We start from the raw sequence: 6884 nt of genomic DNA, 5'->3' as shown, positions 1-6884 counted from the left end.
ATCACGTGACACCCTCGCAGCCGTTCACAAATCATTCGAACGGCGACTACAAATGTGCATTGCAGCAGAGGTGAAGTATTTGAGTAAATGCTGCTGTAAAGTTTTGTATCATGTACAGTATGTATTTTGCATCTTTGTGTGTATTTGCTTGTAATCAATATTAAATATTTTCAAATAAAAAACAAATACATACGAAATAATTGAGACCAATAATGGCCTCCTCATTTACATTTGTATTTATATTACTTAAAATGAATTAAAATCTTGTAGTATTTTAATACTGTATGTTGTCTACCATTTTGCTATCACGGTTGTTCAAAAATGGCTCTGAGCACTATGGGACTCAACTATCACAGTTGTCAAATAACTGAATAATATTTGCGTGACATCATCAGTTAATTTTTGTGCAAAATATCGCAGTATGTATTACTCTTGTCAGGTAAATGGTCGTGTTTGTGTAAGGACGAACTCGCGACGTTTACCAGGTACTCTACAGAACAGGAAAGGTCGCATTGCACGACTCCGCTTCGAAGGACTATACGATACGGGAACATATCTGTGTCGTAAAAAGTATTCGCCTAAACATTGTGATATACATATATTTCAGACTGTCTTTTTAAGCCCATCGTGTTACGCTAAAATTTAACATAGGGTTCCATTAAAAAAAAACAAAGATGGCCTCATATCTCTGTAATAAAAAATAGCACAAACATGAAATATGATGTATTCGAGTAGCCCCTGTCCCTGCAATTCACTGTACAAACGGCATCTTTGTATCTATTGCGGTTGGGGAGATACAAGGGGTGTTATGACTTAGCTGCCTCACCCTGTATAAACGATTTAGGAGACAATCTGAGCAGCCGCCTCAAGTTGTTTGCAGATGATGTTGCCGTTAGTAGTACGACAAAGGCGGCGTCGCCCAAAACGTTGCATTGTTGCCACATTTTTTCAAGGTGATGGATCCAAGATGGTGGTGATAGGTGTGGCAACGTCGCAATCACGTCATGGCGGGAAGTTTAAATTTTGGCAGGAAAACATATCAGTTGAGTTACCTTCAGTAACCTAAGACAATGGGGGGAAAATTTTGGCTGGAAAAATGGTCAATTGCGCTAGCTCTACCAACCTATGTCGTCCAACCGCCACCTCTTCCCTGGAACTGATAGGAAAAAAAACTCATTCTATGTCCAGCTGCTATAAAGGAAGGTGTGTACTTTATTTATTTTCAGTGAGAAGTTGGAACAATTTATTTAAGGATGGATTTCCCATAGTTTATTTATTACGCTGATACAAAACACTCGCCCTGACATGCTTGGGGTCACAATACATAGCCTACAGACCTGCAAACAGCTCGTAAATTACCGAAATAATGCTCTTCACTGATGTAGAGACACAAAAACAATGGTACATTGTCAAAATAATGCTTGTATAAAGCTATGCAAACACTCTTGCTACTTATAAACTGTCAAAATAATGCATTGCACAGCCTGCAGACACGTCCACTAAATAACGCAGTACACTGATGCACAGACACGTTCATATAGGTAAGAAAAGGGGGTCGCAACGCTTTTAACTGCCTGTTTTCATCTTCTTTTTTCAAGGTCGTCCAGGCACCCTCTTCCACATACGAAATACATGCACATAGATCGTTGTATATTCGAAATGTCTTAGGATTTTTAGTAGGTTAGCGAATAAGGCAGGTAAATATTCTCATACAAAATATTTATTTACTTTTGAATATATATTAACACACAGAAAACAACTCATTCCTTATTCTTGTTAGGTGTAGTTTTAATGATGTCCAATTTAATGTTTAACTTATAACTAAAATCCACATCTATTTCTTTCTCCAGCCAGTAATTTGATAAATACAAAGAAGGTATATTCTCGAATTCTAATACATATATAATTCTCTTCCTGTAAAATACTTGTTTTTTGGCTTTAACTATTAGCTCAGTCTCTTCCCACAGTTCTTCTAGGCGAGAGCATTCGGGGATTTTAATTTTTCCTCGTGTCTCCCCCATTATGCTACTGTTATAGCGTTCCACGTCTTCCTGTGCGTATGTCAGCAACTCTTCTGCTCCACATTTTTGCGGGATTTCTGTATAGAACTTTAAGTTTACTACTTTTGCAAATGAGTACCCATTAAATGTAGTCATTCCATGAGTTTTAAACTTGGAAAATGGATGTACTGTTGCTGGGTGGACAACATCCAACTCGCCACACGTACATAGAATATAATTATCCTTTTTAAGCTGATCCAAATGGGAACAGAGCTTAATAAACACATTTTTCGTGTCGCCCTTAATATAGCAAACGTTCTCGATTCCACTGATTTCGGCCAGTACTCCAGCATGTGACCAGTTTCCACCGCTGTTTGCTGTAAATGCCAAAATTTTGTACTCCTCTTTCGTAGACAGATTTTTCCATACAGTATGCTTAAGTCTGTATGTAAGCCTGGCCTACACATCGCCAATAGTTCATTCCTTTTGCAATTGCAGCTGATATTCTTCCTTATGTCAGTTGTCTTCTCCATATACTCCAGTTTCCTTATCTTTTCTTATAGGTCCTCCATTCCCAATTTCCTTTTTCGTACATTTAATACATTAACTGCACTTAAAGGAGTAATTTATTTAATGAGGGCCGGCCGGTGTGGCCGTGCGGTTAAAGGCGCTTCAGTCTGGAACCGCGTGACCGCTACGGTCGCAGGTTCGAATCTTGCCTCGGGCATGGATGGGTATGATGTCCTTAGGTTAGTTAGGGTTAATTAGTTCTAAGTTCTAGGCGACTGTTGACCTCAGAAGTTAAGAGCCATTTTGAACCATTTAATGGGGAATGATTTAAGTCTGGTTCTTTTTGTTAAAACCTGAAGTATAACATTATTTGTAGGAACCAGTCCCAATGCGGCGATATCTATATCGGACGGTATTGTGGAGAACAGGGTTCTAGACTGTTAAAAATAAGTTTCTCCTGGTTTGACGTAACACTTCTGCGTACTTTGCCGGAGTCAGAGTTAAGAACCTCCACAGGGTTTACAGGTAGATAATTAAAACTGTATGCAGACAGAGCACAACTTATAAGCTTTTCTCGGTCTCGAGAGTCCGGCAGACTTATTTGCACACCAGTCAACTTTCGAGTGTTCCCATTACCCCAGCAGACAAATTGCAGAACGTTGTTAAACACCACACAGCAATTATTAGTTAGCTGACACACATGGACGCAGTTGGCTCACAGTAAAGTGGACCACGTTGTTAATACTGCTTGTTGGTGTCTAACACACGTAAACAGCTCTGCACTGGGTCGAACACACGATCCACTGAGTAGTTGCATATTGTAGCCTCCAGGCTGGTAATGCCATGCTCCTTAGCCAAAGAAGACGTAAAAGTTTCCCGCAGTCGCGTGTCTGGTCACTTTATAAAGTCTATGATATGGTTACGGATAACTTTGTTTACTCCTCGACTTGTGATTTGACATATAAATTTGTTATATACCTTTACTCTACTATTGGAGCTCATCCACGTTAAACAGTCTACTCCAGCTGTCTTATCGTTATCCACAATCACATTACTGCATCCCTGACGGTCTCCTTCCATGCAGAAGTCGTGGGTTGTTATTAGGTAGTCGCACATCTCCATTTTATTAAAAATTCTGGCAAAGTCTTGCATTATCACCAACTGCGACATGGTCGCGTGTATAAACAGTGATCCAGCGATGTCAAATGTTTTTTATTCCTACCTTTGATCACAATACGAATTCTTTAGACGATGACCGGTTTCAGTCCGTAATGATCATCCTCAGATCTTTTTTAAGACATGGTGTTAAAAAGATATGAGGATGGTAATTATGGACTGAAACCGGTCATCGTCTAAAGAATTCATATTGTGATTAAAGACAGGAATAAAAAACATTTGTCTTGCGTTACGTTGTAAGTAGGCTGTTTAGGTTTTTATGTTGGTAACGCCACGTAGCACTCTGTATGAAAGCCAGCCGGTGTGGCCGAGCGGTTCTGGGCGCGTCAGTCTGGAACTGCGTGACCGCTACGGTCGCAGGTTCGAATCCTGCCTCGGGCATGGATGTGTGTGCTGTCCTTAGGTTAGTTAGGTTTAAGTAGTTCTAAGTCCTAGGGGACTGATGACCTCAGATGTTAAGTCCCATAGCGCTCAGAGCCATTTGAACCATTTTGAACCACTCTGTATGAAAAGCACAGGCTGTGCTGTGTGCAGTCTGTGGCTCGTTGGACTCATTGTTGGAATATTTGCTATTGTTGGGCAGCTGGATGTGGACAGCACGTAGCATTGCGCAGCTGGAGGTGAGGCGCCAGCAGTGGTGGATGTGGGGAGAGAGATGGCGGAGTGTTGAGAGCGGACGATCTGGATGCGTTTCCCTCAGAAAAAGGAAATTTGTAAGACTGGAGAAGACACCGTGGCCGAGCGGTTCTAGGCGATTCAGTCCGGAACCGCGCGACTGCCACGGTCTCAGGTTCGAATGCTGCCCCGGGCATGGATGTGTGTGATGTCCGTAGGTTAGTTAGGTTTAAATAGTTCTAACTTCTAGGGGACTGATGACCTCAGATGTTAACTCCCATAGTGCTCAGAGCCATTTGAACCATTTTTCGTAAGACTGGATGTCATGAAATGTTTATATATGACTTTTTAACACTATTAAGGTAAATACTCGTACATTGTTTGTTCTCTATGAAAATCTTTCATCTGCTATGTCTGTCAGTAGTTAGCGACTTCAGTAGTTATAATCTCTCATTTAGCTGGCAGTATTGGCGCTCGGTGTATTGCAGTAGTTCGAGTAAAGAAGATTTTTGTGAGGTAAGTGATTCATGAAGAAGTTATTGTTAGTCAGGGCCATTCTTTTGTAGAGATTATTGAAAGGCAGATTGCGTAGCTCATAAAAAAAATGTGTCTCAGTTTAGTGATGATCAGAATAAGTAGAGAGAGAAATGGCCGAGTACATAATGCAAGAGGTTTATCAGCACAGTCATTTACAATTTTTCTAAGTGGACGTTACAATGTCTAATTCAGAAAAGTAATAATCGTCTACAATTAGCTGCTGCAATATTCCAAACATCTCTGCCATTAGAACATTCAATTTAACATCGCCTAATTTCGCTTTATATGGTATAGACACAGGGTTTTTATATTTCTTCGAGATGGTTTCCAGTGCTTCCTTGACGATTTGATCCAATATTCCTCATGCTGCCACACTGCCGCTTCCATGTAGAAGAAATGGCAGCTTTTTCTTGACACCATGTCTTGCCGTGAAGAAGTTGGAGAATTTACTACGCAGATAATAGTTAAATGAGCCACACATTTCGTCCTTTAGCACTACAGACCGCCCCTTCTCTAACTGCTCCTGCTAGTCCCCTCGGTCACAGATTTTAACTACCACAATGTTATCGCAAACGACCCTGTAACAGGAGCTGAGGAAAGTACCATCTTCGGCGTAATTTACGTTGCCATTGTCAGAAACAAGACTGTAGTCGTTCTGCAGTAGTAATCATAAACCAAAGCATTCGTCTGTTGGTCTCCTCCTCCGTAATAGCTGAGGCATGTGAAGCACTTGGGAGCAATCCATGTTGACACTTTGAACTCCCACAGAAGACTGATCGGTTGCGGCTGTCATGCTCCTTTTGTACTCTAAATAACCACGATGGCCGAACTTCCGGTCATAAACTTGACTGTGCGTGCAATCCTAACTGAACTGCGCTACTTTATGAGCAAGGTGTCCGTGGGAGGGTGGGCGACTGGCCCCCGCGAGTACCGCCCTACCAAGCGTACGTTTGTGGTTTGGGTGGAGTCGGGTAGCCGCCAGAACCTCGGCCAGCTGCATGTCTGGGGCTGGTTGGAGCAGCGGGTGAAACTAGCAGGCAGCGTCCTCACAATTTGGCTGCTCTGAGAGGTGTGATCGTCAGCAAAAGGGATTCAGCTGGACGTGGGGTGCCCGAAGCATCCGAAGTGAGGCCGGGCCGTTACCGGTTGGCAGGGATGGCGCCACACACAGCGTGAGTGCGGTGTCGCCTCAGCAGGACAAAGCTTTACTCTAGCGTGCTCGTGTGATAGGCAGGATAACGAAAATAGTGAGCGGTGGTGTTTAGTGGGCAGGGCTTTTAGATTCCACAGTTAATAAGTGCCGTCTGAAAATGAGAAAAGGCTTGCGCCACTTTTGGAGATGGCGCGATAGTCTTTGGGCTCGTCGGCGTGGACGCGTGCTGTCGCCTGGCCGGCCGCTGCCTGTGTCAACAGGTGCTGGCGGCGGCAGCAGCAGGGGGCGGGACAAGGCGTGCAGCGCGGCGTGGGCAGGGGGCGCGCACACACGCACACACACACACACACACACACACACACACACACACACCTAGAGAGCCTGTATAGGGAGAGAGCGGCCAACCGGACGATACGGCGGCCATTTTTCTGCCAAACTGCGGGCGGGACTTCTGAATGGCCTGTACTGGAGTAGTGGAGTACAAAAATGGTTCAAATGGCTTAGAACTACTTCAATCTAACTAGCCTAAGGACATCACACACATCCATGCCCGAGGCAGGATTCGAACCTCCGACCGTAGAGGTCGCGCGGTTCCGGACTGTAGCGCCTAGAACCGCTCAGCTACACTGGCCGGCAGTGGAGTACACACTCAGCGAATCAAAAGCACAAGACAACGTGGCGAAATCATTCGTTAAATGCCTTTCTTTACAGCTATAAATACTCATAGTAGCCTACTACGTACAGCACAGAAAAATTTGATACTGTGGCTCTAAAAATTATTCGTTACTTGCATTTATCTGCTTTAAAGTTCGTTTACTAGACATATTGCAGTGAAAGTAACGTAAATAAAAAAAATATAGTGTATAGCATTTGTTTTGTATCGGAAGTGCATA

The sequence above is a fragment of the Schistocerca piceifrons genome, chromosome 10 (genome assembly GCF_021461385.2).
Source record: "Schistocerca piceifrons isolate TAMUIC-IGC-003096 chromosome 10, iqSchPice1.1, whole genome shotgun sequence".
NCBI classification, from domain to species: domain Eukaryota; kingdom Metazoa; phylum Arthropoda; class Insecta; order Orthoptera; family Acrididae; genus Schistocerca; species Schistocerca piceifrons.
Note: the sequence above shows the minus strand (reverse complement) of the source record.